Below are 20,370 nucleotides of genomic sequence, written 5' to 3' on the forward strand. Positions count from 1 at the left end.
GTTCCTGGTGTAATCACATAGTTATGCATTTACCTCCATAGTCTATATGAGGACATTTCCATTTCTTCCACAAAGAAAGAGGAAAAGGAGAAAAAATAAATGAAAACTAAAAAAAAAAAAGAAAAGAAAAAATAAAAATAAAAATAAAATAAAATACAATAAAAAGGCTGGACAACAACGGCACCAAGAATCCTATACCCTTGCCTTATATCCTCTTCTGACTGACATTTAGTTTTGGTGTAATGCCTTTGTTACAATTAATGGAAGCATATTACAATGTGACTGTTAACTATAGACTCTAGTTTGCATTGGTTGTATTTTTTCCCCATACCATCCCATTTTCAACACCTTGCAATACTGACATTCATTTGTTCTCCCTCATGTAAAAGCATTCTTATATTTGTACATTTAATCACCATCATTCACCACTCTAGGTTTTGCTGAATTATACAGTCCTAGTTTTTATCACCTATCTTTTCTTCTCATGTCATACATGCTCCGAGCCTTCACCCGTATTCACACTTATATTAATGTGCTTACAATATTGTGCTGCCATCACACAGTATTGTGCTATCCATTTCTGGATCTATGCAATCAATTCCTGTTGAACATTCTGTAACTCCTTCAGAATCAAATGCCCGATCTCTACACTCTTTCTATCTCCTGACAACCTGTGTTCTCAACTTTAACTCTCAAAATTTTCTCATTAGTGTTAGTTCATATTAGTAAGACCATACAGTATTTGTTCTTTTATTTCTGGCTAATTTCTCTCAACGTAATGTCCTCAAGGTTCATCCACATTGTTGCACACTTCATGACTTTATTCTGTCTTACTGCTGTGTAATATTCCATCATAGGTATATACCACAACTTGTCTATCCACTTGTCTTTCGATGCGCATTTGGGCTGTTTCCATCTCTTGGCAATCATGAATAATGCTGCTTTAATCATTGGTGTGTGAATGTCCATTTGTGTCCCTGCTTTCAGTTCATCCAAATATATATCTAGTAATGGGATTGCAGGATCATATGGTAGTTCTATACTTAGCTTCCTGAGGAACCATGACACTGCCTTCCAGAATGGTTGTACTATTCTATATTCCCACCAACAGTGAAGAAGTGTGCCTCTTTCTCCACATCCTCCCCAGCACTTGTTTTCTGTTTTTTTGATAATGGCCATTCTAGTAGGTATGAGAGGTTTTCTCATTGTGATTTTGATTTGCATTTCCCTAATAGCCAGTGAAGTTGAGGATCTTTTCATATATATATATGTATTTTTTAATATGGAACACTTCACAAATTTGCGTGTCATCCTTGCACAGGGACCATGCTAATCTTCTGTGTATCGTTCCAATTTTAGTATATGTGCTGCCAAAGCGAATGCTCTTTTCATATGTTTTTGAGTCATTTATGTTTCCTCTTTGGAAAAGTGTCTGCCTATGTCTTTGCCAGTCTTTTAATTGGATTGTTTGTCTTTTGTTGCTGAGTTGTAGGTTCTCTATATATTCTGGATACTAAACCCTTATCTGATTTGTGGTTTCCCAATATTGTCTCCCATTGTTTAGGCTGCCTTTTTACTTCTCTGACAAAAGTCCTTTGATGCACAAAAGTGTTCAATTTTGAGGAGATCCCATTTATCTATTTCTTCTTTCATAGCTCGTGCTTTGGATGTAAGGTCTAGGAAACCACCTCCTATCACAAGTTCTTTAAGATGTTTCCCTACCTTTTCTTCTAAAAGTTTTATGTTCTTAGCTCTTATGTTTAGGTCTTTGATCCATACTGAGTTTATTTTTGTATTAGGTGTGAGATGGGAGTCCTCCTTCATTCTTTTGGATATGTATATCCAGTTCTCCAAACACCACTTATAGAAGAGGCTTTAAGGTTAATTTTTAATCTGGCCTTAAATTGACTAATCTCTTGATGGTTATCCCTTTCCTGAAAATTGAGTTAATTATGTAGCTTTTTTTATGCTGTGAGCTTTGAATTCTATTTATCTTTCACATTTTAGCAGGTCTTGTCTGATTTATTTGTGAAGAGAACTGTTGTAAAAAATTTAAGCAAATAGACTCTCACCACTGAGTCAAGGAGATAAAGAACCGATGCTCTGGGCTTAAATAAACCTACTCAGCCACAGAAGCCCATCTCCCCAAACTATCAAGGTTATCCAGGGATGTTTTGGTTATTTGGAACTATTGTACTCAAATAATTGATATCTAAAATCTTTGGCATGAAGTTTCTTGTCAGTTTTTGTAAAGTTTTATTTTTAAGGCTTTATGAACAATAGGATTTCAAAAGGGCTTCCGTATTTTCCAGTTTAATTCAAGTTGGTCATATTCAGAGAAGACTTTTTGTCCCCTTTGGAAGGACTGTCCCTTGAAAACGTCTCACACAAGAGCCTTGATCTTACCTCACATCTGCTAACTGGATGCTGACTCCTCGAATAACCTTGTACTTCAGCTGTTGAAGATGGCAGATGTTGTCAGCTTCATTCCTGAATGATACCTGGAGGATGCCCCCCCCCAGTTGGATTTTACATCAGACTGTGGCAGTGCTTGGTCTTCTAACACCTGTGAGACAGTCCCCATCAGGATACACACAGGCCAAGGAGCCAAGAAAGGAAAATAACAGGTCCCCTAAGAAGTTTTGACCCAGAGAGAGGAAGATCAGGCAGAAGAAACAGAGCTATTGGAGGAGAACCAAGACAATTTGATAAGGATAACTATAAACACTAGAGCATGCAAGGAGGTTTAAATGTAGCACAAAAAGCCTTTTTGGAGTGTAAAATTAGAATTTTTTTTGACTAAATGTAATTCAGTATATTAATTGAAAGGAAAGAAGATCACCATGGATACCTGAATTAGCATCCTGGAAAATCAAAGGGAAGAAATATCTTGAAGCAGAGGTCAAAGATAAGGAGATCGGAAGCAAGTGGAAAAGGATAAGTAGCATGGGGGACAGATCCTAAAACCCTGATAGGTGAAGAGCAGCAAAAGAGAAAAAGAAACCAATGGACAATGGGCACCTATTGTACTAACAATAGGAGAAAATTTCACTGGACTGATGAAAACCTGAGACTGAATTTTGAAAAGCATTATCCAGGTTTTAGGATTATTTAATCAGGAAACGCATATGCCTTGGCATATCCTAGTAAAATTACAGAACTTGAAGGACAAAGAAATAAATCTTAAATGTGTCTCAATAGAAAGAATTAGGAAGGAGTCAGACTTGCCCTGGACTTTTTGGTTGACACAGCTGATAATGCAAACCTCCTTGAAAATTCTTTCATTTGGTTATTGGTGGCTACTCTGTCTTGGTGTCCCTCCCTCATCAATTTTTAGAAGATCTTTACGTATTCTGGGTATAAATATACACATATCCTTTGACCGAGAATTTCTCCTTCTAGTAATCTAATCCATAGAAATGAAAGCACCAGAATACAATGAAAAAAAATTTTAAGCAAGTAGCAGAGGGGTACGCAGGTTTAAATTGATGACTGTAGGAATTAATGAGGGTGAGAGATGACTTTTCTTTTATTTGGCTCATTAACATAATTTGAAGTCAACCTTAACAACTGCTTCTGATTTCAGAAAATTCTTAAATTTTGCAGTACTTGCAGCATCCTCCAGAAGGCTGGCAACTGCTGGGCAATTAGTTTCTGATCTCTTTAGCTTGGATTGCAATTGTTTCATTAATGTTTGAGCTAAGCAAAAACAGAGTAAGAACTCTTCTTTACGATCCTCTTTTATAAACATTTTAAATCACACTTACAGGAGATACTATCAGCATGTCAAGCTGCGAGTTTATTAACACACTGGTCCAACAACACAGAAAATTACAGCAATATTTCTAGACCAAACCTTTGGGTGACAAAAATGTTTGGCTTTTATTTAATTGAGCTGATTTAAAATACTGCCTATTCTTGTTGTTTGAGTAGCCTACATTTTTAATAATCTAATTTTCATTGTGTAAAAGGCCTACAGCAAAATGCTTATTTGAAGAGGAGCAATTATTGGTCACAGATGGGTTTGAATTGAAACAACTGATGTCTTCTGTGACCTCCCTAAAGTTCTACTGTCCACCTGAGAGACCCTAATTGCAGCTCATCCTAGCTGTGTTCTGACCTCTTCTCACTTTCCCAAAGGTCTCTAGTGAGTTGGAATTGCTGTTTAAGAACAAGTGCTGTGTCTTTATTATTGCGAAGTAGTGTATTTAAGTTATTCCACTTAACATAGTTCATTCTTGAAAGAGAAGCTGGTCTCTAAGACTTTTACAGAGTCAGTTTCAAAATCATTACCTGACCCAGGTCAATTCCCTCTTTTCTTCCCCCCTTTTCTTTGCCTGTTTATTTGTTTATCATCATTGTTAGTAGCAGTATCTGCCATTGTCTTAAGCATCTACCATGTGTCAAATACCATACTGGTCACATTAAGTTTAATTTCCCACACCCCAGCAAATTGAGCAATATTATCTGTATTTTGCTGATTGGAGACAGAAACTCATGCTCCAAATCCAAAAGCTAGTAAATGGTAGTCTGTGGATTCGAACTGAATTCTCCCTGCATTCTTTCCCCTCTCCTGTGTGTTGGTAGCCAAATTCCACTTCCATTCCTAAATAGTTGATAGTTTTAAGGAAAAACGGTACTCCCCTTGCTGATTAATACTTGTCATGACTTTGAGCCCCCAGGCTCAAATGAGCTACCCACTTTGTACTCCAATTACATTTTGGACACTGAATAATAAATACTCTTTTACCCACAAATTACTGTGTATTTATTCATCTGTTTCTCTGACTGCTAGGCTGTGAGCTCTTTAACACAAGGATTACATTTAATTAATCTTTGTTCTACAGTGCTGGACACAGTTAATGGGACTTAACTGCTAGTTTCCTTTGCTACTCCTGCCATCAACTCCTCATTCCCCTCTGTTGAATTTTAGATAAAAGCTGTTAACACATAAAATAATTTATTCCTTAGAAACATATATAAACTAAAGAACTAGGTATTCAATAAAAGCCCAGAGTATATTTACTATAATGCAAAATATAATATATTTTGTATGCTTTTATATTCATCACTAATAAGACTTGGGTTCTACATATTGTCCTAAGTTTACATTCAGAACTCCCAACATAAAATTTCAGAAAGAATTCCCATTGACAACATCATTGATGGATGCTTAACTATCTTGATTAGGAAGAAAGCTTGTATACACAAGATGAGATTTAGCATGAATGATGGTAGAATTTTACATTTCAACAATGAGAATCAATCATAAATGTCAAGAAGGGAGAATCCAATCTTGGCAAAAGTTCATAAGGAGAATTTTCTGGAATTCTAATTATCCTCAAGCTTGTCATTGACCAAGGCCAAGCCAAAAAAAAATAAATAAATAACAAAAACAAAAAACCATTGAATAAGAGATGTAGAGTGTGTGTAGTGTGCAATAATGATCAATAAATAAATCTGACTTTGTCATTTACAAGTTTTGTCATCTTAGATTTCTTATTATTTTCTCTTCCAAAATGAAGATGATAAATTTTAGTTCTTAGTATATAATAATATGCTCACTAATATTTGACTTCTTCCTACATAACATTGCACACTGGTCAGATAAATTCCAAAACATGATACACAATTCTGACAGCCATAATTTAGGAAGGATTGTGTACATATATAGATATGTAATGAGGTTGTGAAGAAGTCTGGGTATCAGGCCATATATGGAATAATAAGGAAGTTGGGATTCACAGTTTGCCGAATAAAAGACTAATTTCAAATATAGTAGCTTACCAAGGCTAGATTTATCTTACTTTTCTAGAGGATTAAGGAAATTGTAGGAAGACAGAGTATTTCATTTAAAGAAAGGAAGACTTAATAATTAAAAGACTTAGAAAAGATAATCAGAGGAATACTAAATTTAATGTAGCTAAAAGTATTCACGTAATCTGTTGAGGATGCCATAGAACATTGCTTCTCAAATTTTATTATGAAGATGGGTCTCTTGAGGATCCTGTTAAAACTCAGTTTCTGGTTCAGTAGGTCTGGGGTGGGGTCTGAGATCTGCATTTCTAACAAACTTCCAGAGAACATCAAGACTGGTGGTCCTTAGCCCACATTTGGAGTAGTAACTGTAGAATATATTCCAGCATTAGGGGACAGATAGGACTAGGTTATCACTAATGTACTTTTAATAATTCAGTGATTATATAAATTTATGAAATTAGGCATATATATATATATATATATGCCTAGGTTTTTATCTTTTCAATGTAAAATGAAACACAGATACAGAAAATTACTATCACAATTACAACACAGCTCAAGAAAGGGAATATGACCAGCCATCACGTAGCTCTCCTTGTTTCTCACCCCACTCACAGTCCCCAACATTTCTAAAGAGTAACCATCATACTGAATTTTATGGTAAAGGCTTCCTTGCATTTCTTTATGGTTTTTTCACCCAGATGTGCATTCCTAGAATCTACTTTTATTCTTGGCCAATTTTTTTTTTAAATGCAACTTTATTGAGATATATTCACACACCATACAGTCCATCCAAAGTTTATAGTCAATGGCTCACAGTATTGTCACATAGTTGTACATTCATCATCATGATCAATTGTAGAACATTTTCACTATTTCAGAAAAAGAAATAAAAATAAGAAAGAAAACCCAAAACATCTTATACTTATCTTCCCCAATTCTTTTTTTTTTTTAAATAGTTTTGTTCATACATCATATCATCCATTCTAAGTGTACAATCAGTAGCTTTGGTATAATAACATAGGTATGCAGTTACCAGCACTGTCAATATGAAAACATTCTCATTTTTTCCAAAGAAAAACCCCAAACCCCTTATATCCCCCTATTATTGACATTTAGCTTTGGTATGGTGCCTTTGTTACAATTAATGAAAGAATATTACAATGTTACTGTTAATTATAGACCTTAGTTTGCATTAATTGTATTTTTCCCATATACCACCCTATTATTAGCACCTTGTAATAGTGATGTATGTTTGTTCTAGTTTATGTAAGAACTTTTCTTACGTTTGTACAATTAACCACTATCATTGTCCACTCTAGGTTTCACTAAGTTATACAGTCCCAGTTTTTATCCTCCACCTTTCCTTCTGGTGATATCACGACCCTAGCCTTCCTCTTTCAATTATACTCACACTCAGCTTTGTTAATACACCTATGGTATTGTGCTACCACCACACAGCGTTGTACTATCCAGTTCCAAACATTTACAATCAACCTTAAACATTCTGTTCTCCTTAAGCATTGATTCCCCTATCTCTGCCCTCTTTCTATCTCCGGATAACCTATGCCCTCTAATTTAACTCTCATAGTTTGCCCATTATAGTTAGTTCCTATTAGTGAGACCATACAATATTTGTCCTTTTGTTTCTGGCTTATTTCTCTCAACATAATTCCCTCAAGGTTCATGCACATCATTGCATGAATCGTGGCATCACTCCTTCCTGCAGCCACAGAATATTCCATTGTATGTTTACCCTACAGCTCACCCTTCCACTCATCAGTTGATGGATCCTTGGGCCATATTCTTGGCCAATTTTTAATTTGATATGTCTTTGTCCCTTTAAAATCTGCAGATTCTCCCTCCATCCTTTTATTTTCTGTGCAATTTATCTGTTGAAACATTTGGACCAAATTACTTGTAGTTTCCAATTTTGTTGTTAGGGTACTTGGTGCAATTCAACATGTTCATCTGTCCTCTGTTTTTCTTGCAAATTGGCAGGTGGATTAAGAAGTTTGATGAGACACAGCTTTAATTCTTTTGCAAAGTCTCTATCTGGGTGCTGTGTTCTTTCTTCAGGAAGCATGAGGTCCAATTTCCACTCTTTTTTGAGTTAACTGTCATCATTTCTCAGTGTCTGGATCCATTAATTAATCAGGTAGGACAAAATGGTGCTATTCTCATTTTATCATTTTACCTACATCTTTTTTTAGCTGAGATGGTTTGGTACAGAGATGCTGCCTCTCATCTATTGTTTGGTTACCCAGTGGTACCATTTTATATAGGGAAGGCAGAATAAATGTTTGATCTTTTCCTTTTGTTTGCCTTGTATTGGTTTCCAATGACTGCTGTAACAAATGACCACAGCCTGACTCAAAACAACAGAAATTTATTCTCTCACAGTTCTGGAGGCTAGAAATCTGAAATCAAAGTGTCAGCAGGACCATGCACCCTTCTGAGGGCTCTTAGGGACCCCCCTTTGCCTCTGCTGGCTCTGACAATCCTCAGCATTCCTTGGCCAGTAGCTGCATCACTCCATTCTGTCCTTTCTCTGAATCCTCTTCTGTTCTTATAAGGATACTATCAATTGGATTTAGCTTCCCCCCCCCAATACTGTCTGACCTCATCCTTTTTTTTTTTTTTTTAACTTTTTATTGTAGTAACATATATACAACTCAAAATTTCCTGTTTTAACTATTTTCAAGTGTACAATTCACCAGTATTAATTGCATTCATGATATTGTAGTACCATCACTGAAGTCCTTTACCCAAACTTTTTCATAATGTCAAACAGAAACTCTGCATCCTTTAAGCAATAACTCCCCATTTCCTGTCCTCCCCATGCCCTCTCCCCTGGTAAGCTGTTATCTACTTTCTGTTTCTATGAATTTGCTTTTTCTAGATGTTTCATGTAAATGAGGTCATACAATATTTGTCTTTTTGTGTCAGTTGGATCACTCAATATGATATCTTTATGTTGTGCATGTATCAGAACTTCATTTCTTTTTACAGTGGAATAATATTCCATTGTATGTATATACCACATTTTGTTTATCCATTTATCTGTTGGATTGCTTCAACCTTTTGGCTATAGTGAAAATGCTGCTATGAACATTGGTGTGCAAATATCTGTTCAAGTCCTGCTTTCAGTTCTTTTGGGTATATATCTACTTGTGGGACTGCTGGGTCATATGGTAATTCTGTGTTCAACTTTTCATAGTAATCACAAACCAATTTCCACAGTTATTGCATCTTTTTATAATTCCACCAGCAATGTACAAGAGTTCAAATTTCTCCACATCCTCACCAGCACTTGTTATTTTCTGATTTTTATTTTAATGAAAGCCATCTTAGTGGGTGTGAGGTAGTATCTAATGGTGGTTTTGATTTGCGTTTCCCTAATGGTTAATGATGTTGAGCATCTTTTCATGTGCTTATTGGCCATTTGTATACCTTCTTTAGAGAAATATCTATTCAAGTCCTTTGCCCATTTTTCCTCCTGCAATTTTATTGAGATATATTCACATACTTTACAGTCATCCATAGTGTATAATCAATTGTTCACAGTATCGTCATATAGTTGTGTATTCATCACCAAAATCAGCCCTTGAACACATTCATTGCTCCAAAAAAAAATAGGAGAATAAAAATAAAAGGAAACAGAGCACCCAAAACTTCCCATATTCCTCATCCCCTCCTATTATTCACTTACTTTTTGTCCCAATTTTTCTACTCATCTGTCCATACACTGGATAAAGGGACTGTGAGCCAGCCATGAGGTTTTCACAATCACATGGTGTTCTGGTTTGCTAATGCTGCCATTAAGCAAAATACCAGAAATGGATTGGCTTTCATAAAGGGGGTTTATATGGTTACAAAATTATAGTCCTAACACCGTAAAAGTGTCCAAATCAACACAAGTATACCTTCACCGAAGGAAGGCCAATGGCATCTGGAAAACCTCTGTTAGCTGGGAAGGCACATGGCTTGCGTGTGCTGATCCTGGGTTGTATTCCAGCTCCTCTCTCAGCTCCTGTGCATTCTTCAAAATATTGTTTTTGGGGCATTTTGTCCTCTCTGAGCTTCTCTGGGGCAAACTCTGGGCTAACGTCTCCTAAGTGTTAGCAAAAGTCTGCTGTTAACGGCCATCTCCAAAATGTCTCTCTAAGCTGCAGCACCGAGCTCCTTCTGTTTTTGAGCTCTTTTGTAGGACTCCAGTGATTTAATAAAGACCCACCTTCAATGGGTGGGATCCATATATCCATGGAAATAATTTAATCAAATAGTTCGCCCACAGTTGATTGACTCACATCTCCATGGAAACACTCAGTCAAAGGATTCCAACCTAATCAACACCAATACATCTGCATTAAAGAATATGGCTTTTGGTGGGATATAATATATTCAAACTAGCACACATGGTCACACCATATAACCTGTATAGTTATACAATCATCTTCAAGTATCAAGGCTACTGGATTCCCATTCAACAGTTTCAGGTATTTCCTTCTAGCTATTCTAATACACTGAAGACTAAAAAGGAATATCTATATAATGCATAAGAATAACTTCCAGAATGACCTCTCAACTCTATTTGAAATCTCCCGGCTACTGAAACTTTATTTTGTTTCATTTCTCTTCCCTCTTTTGGTGCAAGAAGGCTTTCTCGATCCTATGATGTTGGGTCTAGGCTTATCCCCTGCAGTCATGTCCCACATAGCCCGGGAGATTTACACCCCTGGGAGTCATGTCCCATGTAGGGGATGGCAGTGAGTCCACCTGCCAAGGTGGCTTAGAGAGAGAGCTTTACCTATTTTTGAATTAGCTTATTTGTCTTTTTGTTATTGAGTTGTAGCAGTTCTTTGTATATTCTGTATATTGAAACCTTATTGGATATATGGCTTACAGTTGCTTTCTTCTGTTCTGTAGGTTGTCTTTTCACTTTCTTAGTAATATCCTTTGATATACAAAAGTTTTTAATTTTTATGAAATCCATTTTATGTTTTTTTTTTCTTTTGTTGCTCATGCTTTTGGTGTCATATCTAGGAAACCACTGTCAAATCTGAGGTTAGGAATGTTTTCCGTATGTTTTTTTCTACCATGTTTATGGTTCTAGCTCATATGTTTAGGTCCTTGGTCCATTTAGAGTTAACTTTGCATGTGATGTGAAGTAAGGATAGTGTGACCTAATCTTAACTATATCTGCAAGGACCCTGTTTCCAAATAATGTCACAGTCTGAGGTTTCAGGTGGACATGAATTTTAGGGGGGACAATTACTTAATCCACAATACCTCATTTTCAAGATAATGAATTGGGCTCTTTGCTATCACCCTCAGAAGGCAACCAATTAGTTTTTTTTAAAAAATTATATATCATTATGAATTCATGGATTTAAACATGTTTAATATTAAATCCTTTACAATTCTTATTTTTATTAAAACTCAAATCACCCTGTCTTTGACCAGTGGTAATCTCTTCAAATTGGTTCCTGAGTTCTTTATAGCTTCTAGAATGTCTTAGAGAGAGAACTAGGCTATTATATATTTAGAGGTAAAATTAATATATGCATCATTCTGATATTTTCAATTCAAATTCAAAACTATTAGGTTATTACTTAAACTCTTCTATATTATATCTGTATCTTCTTTCTTCCACATGAAGAACCCTAGTTCTTAAGAGCACAAGGATGACAGAAATAGAATAAGCCATAATTACTCTGTTTGAAAATCTCACATTACACACATAACATACGATCAATACTAACACTACCACTCCTACTTTTGATTACTCTTCATTGTGGGACCCTCTCTTTCAAGGTAGCTCCAACAGCTCAGTTTTGAGATTCGTAGAGTTTCGATTACTCTAGCTCATTCAGAACATTTTACCATGTGTCTCTTCTACTCACTCCTATTAAGAATGGACAAATCCCCTTCCATTTTCAGCATCTGATTTCAGGTAAGGTTGCTACTATTCACAGCAAATACTTGTTGGCTAGTTGGAGTTCTCTGTTTCTCAGGTCTGTCAGATTCTCTGTTGGTTCTCTCTTACTTCCCCTGCACAGATGCTGATAACTTGAAGGTATTATTGATGGTAGTAGTTGATCTCTACTTGCTATATTTTAAAAATCAGCTGTATTGAGGGATATTTTACAATCAGTAAAATGCACCCATTTTAAGAGTGTAGATTTATGAGTCAAAATAGAGAAAATTTCCATCTACCCCAAAACTTCCATCCTAACTCTTCATGTCTTATACATTTGGCCTTAGTCTACTAGTGATCTGTTTTCTATTATAATTTGTTTTTCTATTCTAGCATTTCATATAAATGATATCATGCCAAATTGTACCATTTTGTTACAGAGTAATTTCCCATTGTATAGCTATGTCACAACTTGTTTATCTATAAACTTATTTCTCAGCTTTTGGATGCTATCCAGTTTTTGGCTTTCATTGATTCTCATGTGCAGACTGTAGTCACTTTTTGTTCTCCTGTATTTAGTGTATTTTCCCCCTTTTAAACATTTTTTAGCATTTTTCTTTATTGCTGGATTTCAGCAATTTGATTATGATATGTCTTGATTCCATTTTATTTGTGTTTATCCTATTTGGAATTCATTGATCTTTGATATATGAGTCTATAATTGTTACCAAGTTTAGAAAAAAATGAGCCTTTATTTCTCATTGCCTCTTTTCTGGGACTCCAAAGTATAAATGTGTTGTATTGCTTTGTATTTTCCCACAGGTCAGTGAGGCTCTATTTTTTGTCAGGCTTCCTTTTATCTCTGGAATTTAATTTGGATAGTTTCTATTGTGCTGTCTTAAGGTTCACTGAACTTTTCTTCTTCAGTGTCTGATCTACTGGTAAGTCAATGTGCTGTTTTTTTTTTCTGATTTTTTTTTCATTTCTAAATTTTCCATGTGTTTATTTTTGTATTTTATTTTTCTTCCCATGTTGTTCATTTTTTCTTTTAAATTCTTGAGCATATTTTAAAATCCTTGTCTGCAAATTCCATCATCTCTGTTATTTCTGTTCCTGTTTCATATGACTGATTATTCCTCTGACTGTAAATCACATTCTTCTGCCATTTTGCATGTCTACCAATTTTTGAATATATGCAGACATTGTGGATGCTACATTGTTAAATGTCTGGATTTTGTTTTCTTCTTTTAAATCACTTTGGAGTTTATTTTGGTGAAATTTAGGTTACTTGTTTATAAGTTTATTTATTTACTTTTTTGGCTTTATTTTTGCCCTTCTTAAGGTGTGCCTAGAGTAGCATTTTCTCTAAGCTGGTGTAGCACTACTATTAAAACATGTTTTTCTAGAATCTCTATGAAATGCCCTTGGTGTCAATGAAGTCCTCTTCCCTGAGTAATTGGAACTCAAATGTCTCGTGTTCCTGTGTGATCTCTGGGGATTGTTTAGTTTATAGTACTTCTTTGCCCTGCCTTGTGAGATTTCACCCTACACGTCTATAACGTAGAATTCAGCAGAGACTCAAGGGAGCTGCTGTGCATGTTTATAGAGCTCTTTCTTTGTAGTTCTAGTGTCTTGTCTCATGAATTCTACCTCTTGCTGCCTTCCTGAATTTCAATCTCTGTCTTCTTAACTCAGTGAGATAACTGTGCTCTGTTTGGGTTCATGCTCCCTATGTCCTGGGGTCTCCACATAGATTCCTAGGGCAATCATAAGCTTGACCTTCTGTATTTCTCTTATCTCAGAATTCACAGTCAGTCCTGTGCTGTTTCCCAATGTTTTAAAACAACTGTTTTCTATACTTTGTCCAGTTTTTAGTTGTTTATAGTGGGAGGGGTAGTCTGGTGCCAGATATCCTGGCTGGAAGTGGGATTTTCCCCATCCACTAAATTTTGTTATTCATGGGGATAGCTTGTCTGGAGAAGTTTTGTTTTGCTATCTGTTTGTTCTGTCTGTTTTATGCTGCCATCATTTTTACTATTTCTGCCCAAAATGTACTGTTTTAAAAAATATAATTGTGCTTTTGAATGGATATGGCAACACATTTTTTTTCCTTAAGGATTGTTCAGAAAAGAGTAAAAAGTGTTTTATTTAGATATTTTGAAAGTAATATTTTATCTATAAATAAAAAAGGTGTTCCCTTTAATTTCAATCATACCTAATAATATGAAACTATCAAAATAAGTGTTTTTTGAAGATGGTAGAATAATGACATTTATATCTTGCTCTTCTCCGTAATGACAATGGAACACTGCAAAACGTGAAACTGGAAGAATAAAACATAATCTTTAATGAATGTAGAAGACATCCACAACCTTTAACTATCAAAATACTTGCCACTCTTTTAATTTGAACCCAATCAAGAGCCATAAGCTTCCAGAGGTCACAGAGCAATGCTAGTTCTCTGAAAGTAATTGGTGCATTCTGGTAAGACCAACCAACAATATCTCACTTTGAACTGAGATTTTTTGGGTAATAACATTCCACACTTCTGAGTTCTGGATTAGGTTGAATTATTTTTTTTTTAAAGGATTTTGTAGATGTGCTTCTTAAGGACCTCTAGATGTGTGTGAGTTTGAAAAATGAAGAAGGGCGAATGACCAGATATGGAGGAATAAAAAGCTCTTGGATCAAAGAGGAATGCACACTGAATCTGAGACTATCTAATAAATAATAACAGTAAAACCCTGCTTATCAAAGTCAATGTGATATTTGTTATACATGGGAATATTCTTCTGGCCTTAAATACTTGCATTACTAAAGAAAGGATGAAGCAAAATTGATATATTAAAATTAATAAAATAGCAAAAAGATTTACAGAAGAAAAACATGTAAAAGACAAAAATAGAAATATATTAGTAATAAAATATGAGAATGATTGTGTTAATAAATAACCTAAGAGCTCATTCTTTAGGGAGGAAGCAACCTTATAAAGAAAAGGAAAAAGCACAAGTGTGAAAGTAAAAGACAATAATGGAGAAAATATCTCTATTGAAGTAGGTCTTCACTTTGTACAGCACTGTGTTAACTTAAATATGTGTATATTGGCACCATATCCTTGCTTTGCATAGTTCCCATACATATGAGTTTCCAATAACATGGTACCGTGCAAAGTCTGCCTATAGTTACAAAATATATTTAACAAGTTAAACAGGCAAATTGGCTCAACTCTAGGAAAATCAATTTTTAAAAACACCTGGAAGAAACAAATTCATAGAATGTTATAAATTACGGAAATTTAACAGAAGAGAGATTCAAAATTTTAACAAATTAACATAGATGGTAAAAAATAAAATTGTCATACTTCCCTTAAAAGTCTGCAAACCCATGAGACTTCTTAGATAAATTTTATCAAACATTTTTAACAGCTATCTCCAATGTTTTAAACATATTTCAAAACACAGAGATTGAAGAAAAACAATACTTCCTTTTTTATATATAGCCAGCATAACATTGGTATAAAAATTTGACAAACATAATACAAAAAAGAAAATTAAAGAGCAGCCTCACTTACAAATATCATTGCAGAATATCAAATAAAATTTTAGAACATAAAACACATATTCACAATAAAGCAATGGAGTAGTATGTCCAAGTAGAGTTTATATCAGAAAAGTAATGGCAGTTCAATACTGATAAATCTATAATTTACCACTTAATAAGTCAGTAGGAGAAGGCTATGCTTATCTACAGAGATGCTGAAAAGGCAGTCGATAAAATTTATATCCATTTCTCATTTTAAAAAAAGACAGTCAAATAGAAATAGATTATTTTAAACCAAGATCCAGGATCACCCTCACTCATGAAGCACTAGTTTAGATTTTCCTAGAATCTAAAATAAGAAATGCCATTCCCTATCATCTCTATTTTATTTTGTATAAATTCTAATCAATAAAATTAAATTAGAGAAGGCCAAAGTGTAACTTTTGACAAGAAGTGGAAAATTATTATTACTTGCAGTTGTTATAATATTTATCTGGAAAAGTTAGGAGAATTCATTTTAAATGAAAAATTATATGAAAAAATAAGAGATTTCACTAAATTCCTGGTTACAAAATTCTTATAACAATCAATAGTGTTCATATACACAACACAAACAGTGCAGTACAATATATAAAAAGAGATCTCATTTCAAATAATACATTAAAAGATGAAATATTGGTAATAAATTTAAGAAGGAATATAAAGAATCTAAATAAAGAACATTTTAACTTACTTATGAACTTTTATAAAAGAAGCCTTGACTAAATAGGAATGCATTGCTTGATCTTGCAATGAAAAACTCACTGTGAATGTCAAATTTGATTTCCAAATTAATTTATAAATTAAAGGTGATCCCAATCAAAAATGGCATTTTTATAAGAATTTGACAAATTGATTTTAAATTTCATTTGGAAAAGTTACAGTGCTTAAAATCTTTTCCCATGTTTTTCAAGGTAAGACAGAAAAATAGAACAGAATACAGTAGTATGAAGTAGATTCAATTTCATATGAGAACTTAGTACAAAATAAAGTTAGCACTTCCAGTAATTATCAATACATGGTATCAGGACAAATGCTAGTTCTTTGGGAAAAAAATGTGTTCTCCTACCTCTTTTCTAAGTAAAAACAAAACTCAAACAATAATAAACCTTGGAAAAACCAGTGGCAAATGGATTATACTTAATATATCACAGATGCCTTTGAGGTCTAGCACATATACATCTGCTTTAATTTAATACTTACATATTTTTCCATCGTATTACTGTATCATAATTTCTTTAAATAAGACTTTATGGCTGAACATTATGTTGTTTCCATATTACAAGCAATGTTAAAATGAATGTCCTTTCACAAATGAATAAGTGATATCTTTAGGAAAAATTAAAGTGGAAAGGCAATGGTATGCTCTCATTTTTAAAAAATGATATAATCACATATGTCTTTTAGACTGTTCAATATTAAAGTGTTAAAAAATGACAGTTGTGCTTGCGTGTTGGATAGAAATTAGATTTGTGCAATGATACTTACCTTTTTATTGTACATTCAGTTGTCCAGTGTGTTTTTTTACCCTTGTGCATGTTATTTATTAACTAATTAAAGGAAAGATGTCTGAAATGGAAATGAAGAGAAAGCAAGATAAAGAGCATTAGGGATTGGGTGATCATATTTTTGCAGGAAAAAAGGCTACTCATGCGTATATAATTTGAACTCACAAGGGACTGGAACAAAAGGAAGAAGAGCTATAAATAAAAAGAAAAGGGAGATAAAATAATACTATTGGGAAGACATCAAATGTATCTGGATGTGTTTCTAATGACTTTTCTAAATTAGCTAAAACTAGAGTCAGATCCAGCAAGTGTGCAATTAATATTTTATGACAACATTATTTAAGCTAATAAGAATGTATGTTTCTTATCAAAATTTTAATTTTTAAAGCTGCCTTCTTCCTTTCCTACTTGTTGGAAATTCCAGAATCCTTTCAGTGTGTATCTTGGTGACTTCCAATTTCTAAAAAGTATCTGGTAAACATATGTGAATGAGGAAAAACCAAAACAGAAAACCAAAGCAAAACTAAACAAGGAACAAAAATGTTTGATTTGTACTACATATTCCAGATCTAATATTTTAAGATGCAGTACTGAAAATGTTATAAAACTAGCAATTCTCTCAGCAGCAAAGAGTCTGAATTTTCATTTATCTAAAATTCATCTTCAGGATAACATAGGTTTATTTAAATTTAATTTATCAAAAGAGTGATAGTGCTCTTTAGCTTCCAAGTTCAAAGATCATTTTCTTTTGGACTTCACTAGAATAGCAAATGAAAACTAAGCTATTTCTAGCTAAGCAGGACAAAGAGATGTTTAATTAGCATTCTTTATTTTCATGTACTTGTTGTATCAAGATTATTCAAAGTAAAAGTGATAAAGAAATAATAAATAAGCCAAAAAGAAAATGAAGAAAATTATGTATTTAGATTTTATTTCTCAAACAGAATTTGACATTGAAACATACTAACAGATTTTTTTCCCCTTTAATAATGTGCAGGACCATCTAGTTAATTTAGTCTTCTTCAGATTGTTGCAATATCTCTTTCAAGTTATCCGCTCAAATGGCGTTTTTGAAGGATGCCTACATGTACCATCCTATTTTAAAAGAATACCCACCCACCCATCCCATCATCTGGATTCTTCTTACACTGGTCTGTGTCTTCCTTTTTCATCGCACTTATCACCTTCTCAGAGGTAATATAGTCATTTATTATATTTATGATTTGCATCTATATCCCCTGGGGGATCATAAGTTCCAAGAAGATAGAGATTTGTCCAGTTTGTTTTCTGATACTGTATCCTAGTATCTGGAAAAGTGCTGTCATATAATAAGCATTCAATTAATACTTGTTGAATAAATGAAAGTATAAAACAGAATTTCCTAATCTTAAAAGTGAAACATTGCAATGAATTATTAGGCAAGGCTAGAGATTTGACTCTTAAAGATTTAAAAGCATTTTTAACAGGTTGAGTAGAAGAAGAGATTAATTAAATTTAAAGTCAATGAAATAGTTATAAAGCACTTCTGTAGTAAAATATTTTTATTCAAGTATATCATTTTAATAATCATTAAAATCATAATACATTTTAACATTGATATTGTAAATACTTTTTTTAAAAGCACTACATTTGCTTTCCTAGAAACAATATGTTGCATTCTCTCTTTCTTTGGTCCCATGCATACATATCCCACTAACCTTCTTGGTGACTGCAGTCTGGGTAGATATTCCATCTAATACTTTTTTGCTCCCAATATCCTTACCCTTTTCTTCCTTCAGCTCTCCACTCCCAGGACCACACCTTATATCTTGCCAACACATGGAAAACCTTCACTTTTGATATAATCAATTTCAACATCTAGTTTTCTGACTACAACTACCTGTCATTCCATCAATTCAGTTATTCACATAGTATTCAAGTTTAACCTAATCTTGAACCTAAGAGTTGAAATCCATGTCCATCAAACCTTTTCCTTTGCTTCAAAAGCATCAGCCTCTTTTTGTAGTAACTTTTTTTCCTTACAAATTTGGATTTTGTGTCCTATCCCTTCAACTATTCTCTTGCCAAAGAGATGATATTAATATTGATACCAGAATCATACTAAGACTAACACTAAATTTAATACTAATATTAATAGGTAACATCTCTGAGCCCTTGGCACATGCCCAACACTGTTCTAATCTTTTAGCATGTCCTTTCTGATTTAATCCTCACAGAAGCTCCATAAGGTAGGTATTGTTTACAAACCAAAGCAAAATAAGGGTAAAATTCTTGATTAAGGTCACACATCCGGTCGGGTTAGAACTAGACTTTGAAGCCCGTAAGTCAGATTCCAAAACCTGTGCTCCTAACCATCATATGTGCTCTCACCACTCACTCCACTGAGTGAAAAAACCTGCTTGTTGCTAAATGTATTCAACACTACTTAGTTTCCATGGTAGATGGGTAAAACTATACATTTTTGGTTTCCAAACTCAACTAGGCTCTCAAATGCTCTGTTACTATCCTTTTAAGTTCCCCAGGTCACCTTTCTTTCCAGTTCTTTGTAGCAGTTCCACCAAATCATCTGCACTTTACTAAACATTTACCTACTCCCCTTCCCCTTCATTGTCAATATAACAACCCTTGTTTCATGGAGAAAGTAGAAACCATCAGATAAATAACCTGCATCCTTCCCACCCTATTCATTCATTTCCTTGAAAAATTTACTTCTCTTTCTATTTAGTGCTATTCTCTCTACCATTGCTCTCATTCATATCTTTCCCCACTTATGGAGTTTTCTCAATAGGCTGTCCTCTACTTTTCTTGTATCCAAACTACCCTTCTCTATTGATTCCTTCCTTTCAATACTTAAACATGTTAAAGTCCATTGATCCCACATTTCCTCCAGATAGCTCCCTATTTCTCTTCCAATATACAGTCAGATTTTATGTAAGAAGTTTGTACTCTGTCACCACTTCCAAGCCTCCTACTCTGTCCTTAATGGGCTAGTTGAATCTGCTCTCACCACTCCATTGAAACCACTCTTGCAAAGTTCAACATTTGATCTACTTATTACTGAATTTACAAACACTTTTCTCTACCTTACTTGTCTTCTCAAGAGATCTAAGAGCAAGAACACTTTGCCCTTTTCTCTTTCGTGAAACATTTTCACCTTCCTGTTTTCATCATCTTATAACTTTCTAATTACTTCTCTGACTGCTTGTTTCTTTTCTGTTGTTGCCTTCTCTTTCTCCCTTACCCTAAGTCATTGCTTTAGTTTTCTAGGCTGCTTAAAGCAGATACCATGAAAAGATTCAGCTTGAATAATGGGAATTTATTTGCTTACAGTTAGAGTCCAGAAAAATGTCCAAATCAAGGCATCAAGATGATGCTTTCTTCCCAAAGCCTGTCTGCCGGTGAACCTTGGCTTCTCTGCCACGTGGCAAGGCACATGACAGCATCTTCTGGTCTCAGCATCTTGCTTCCATGGCTCCCCCCCCCATATTCATTCCATTTATAAAGGACTGCAGTAATAGAATTGAGTCCCATCCTGAATGAGGTGGGTCACACTTTAACTGAAGATCAAAAGATCCTACTTACAACGAGTTTACACCCACAGGA

General features: G+C 34.3%; 1 non-coding gene across 1 annotated transcript; it reads right to left on the reverse strand.

The window, feature by feature from the left end:
• Positions 1–1,276: 1,276 nt before the first annotated feature.
• Positions 1,277–1,379, reverse strand: LOC119535656. The gene has a single exon (XR_005217268.1). It is a non-coding gene; the product is annotated as a U6 spliceosomal RNA (small nuclear RNA).
• Between the last annotated feature and the right edge of the window lie 18,991 nt (positions 1,380–20,370).

Source organism: Choloepus didactylus, chromosome 5 (assembly GCF_015220235.1).
Source record: "Choloepus didactylus isolate mChoDid1 chromosome 5, mChoDid1.pri, whole genome shotgun sequence".
Classification (NCBI taxonomy): domain Eukaryota; kingdom Metazoa; phylum Chordata; class Mammalia; order Pilosa; family Megalonychidae; genus Choloepus; species Choloepus didactylus.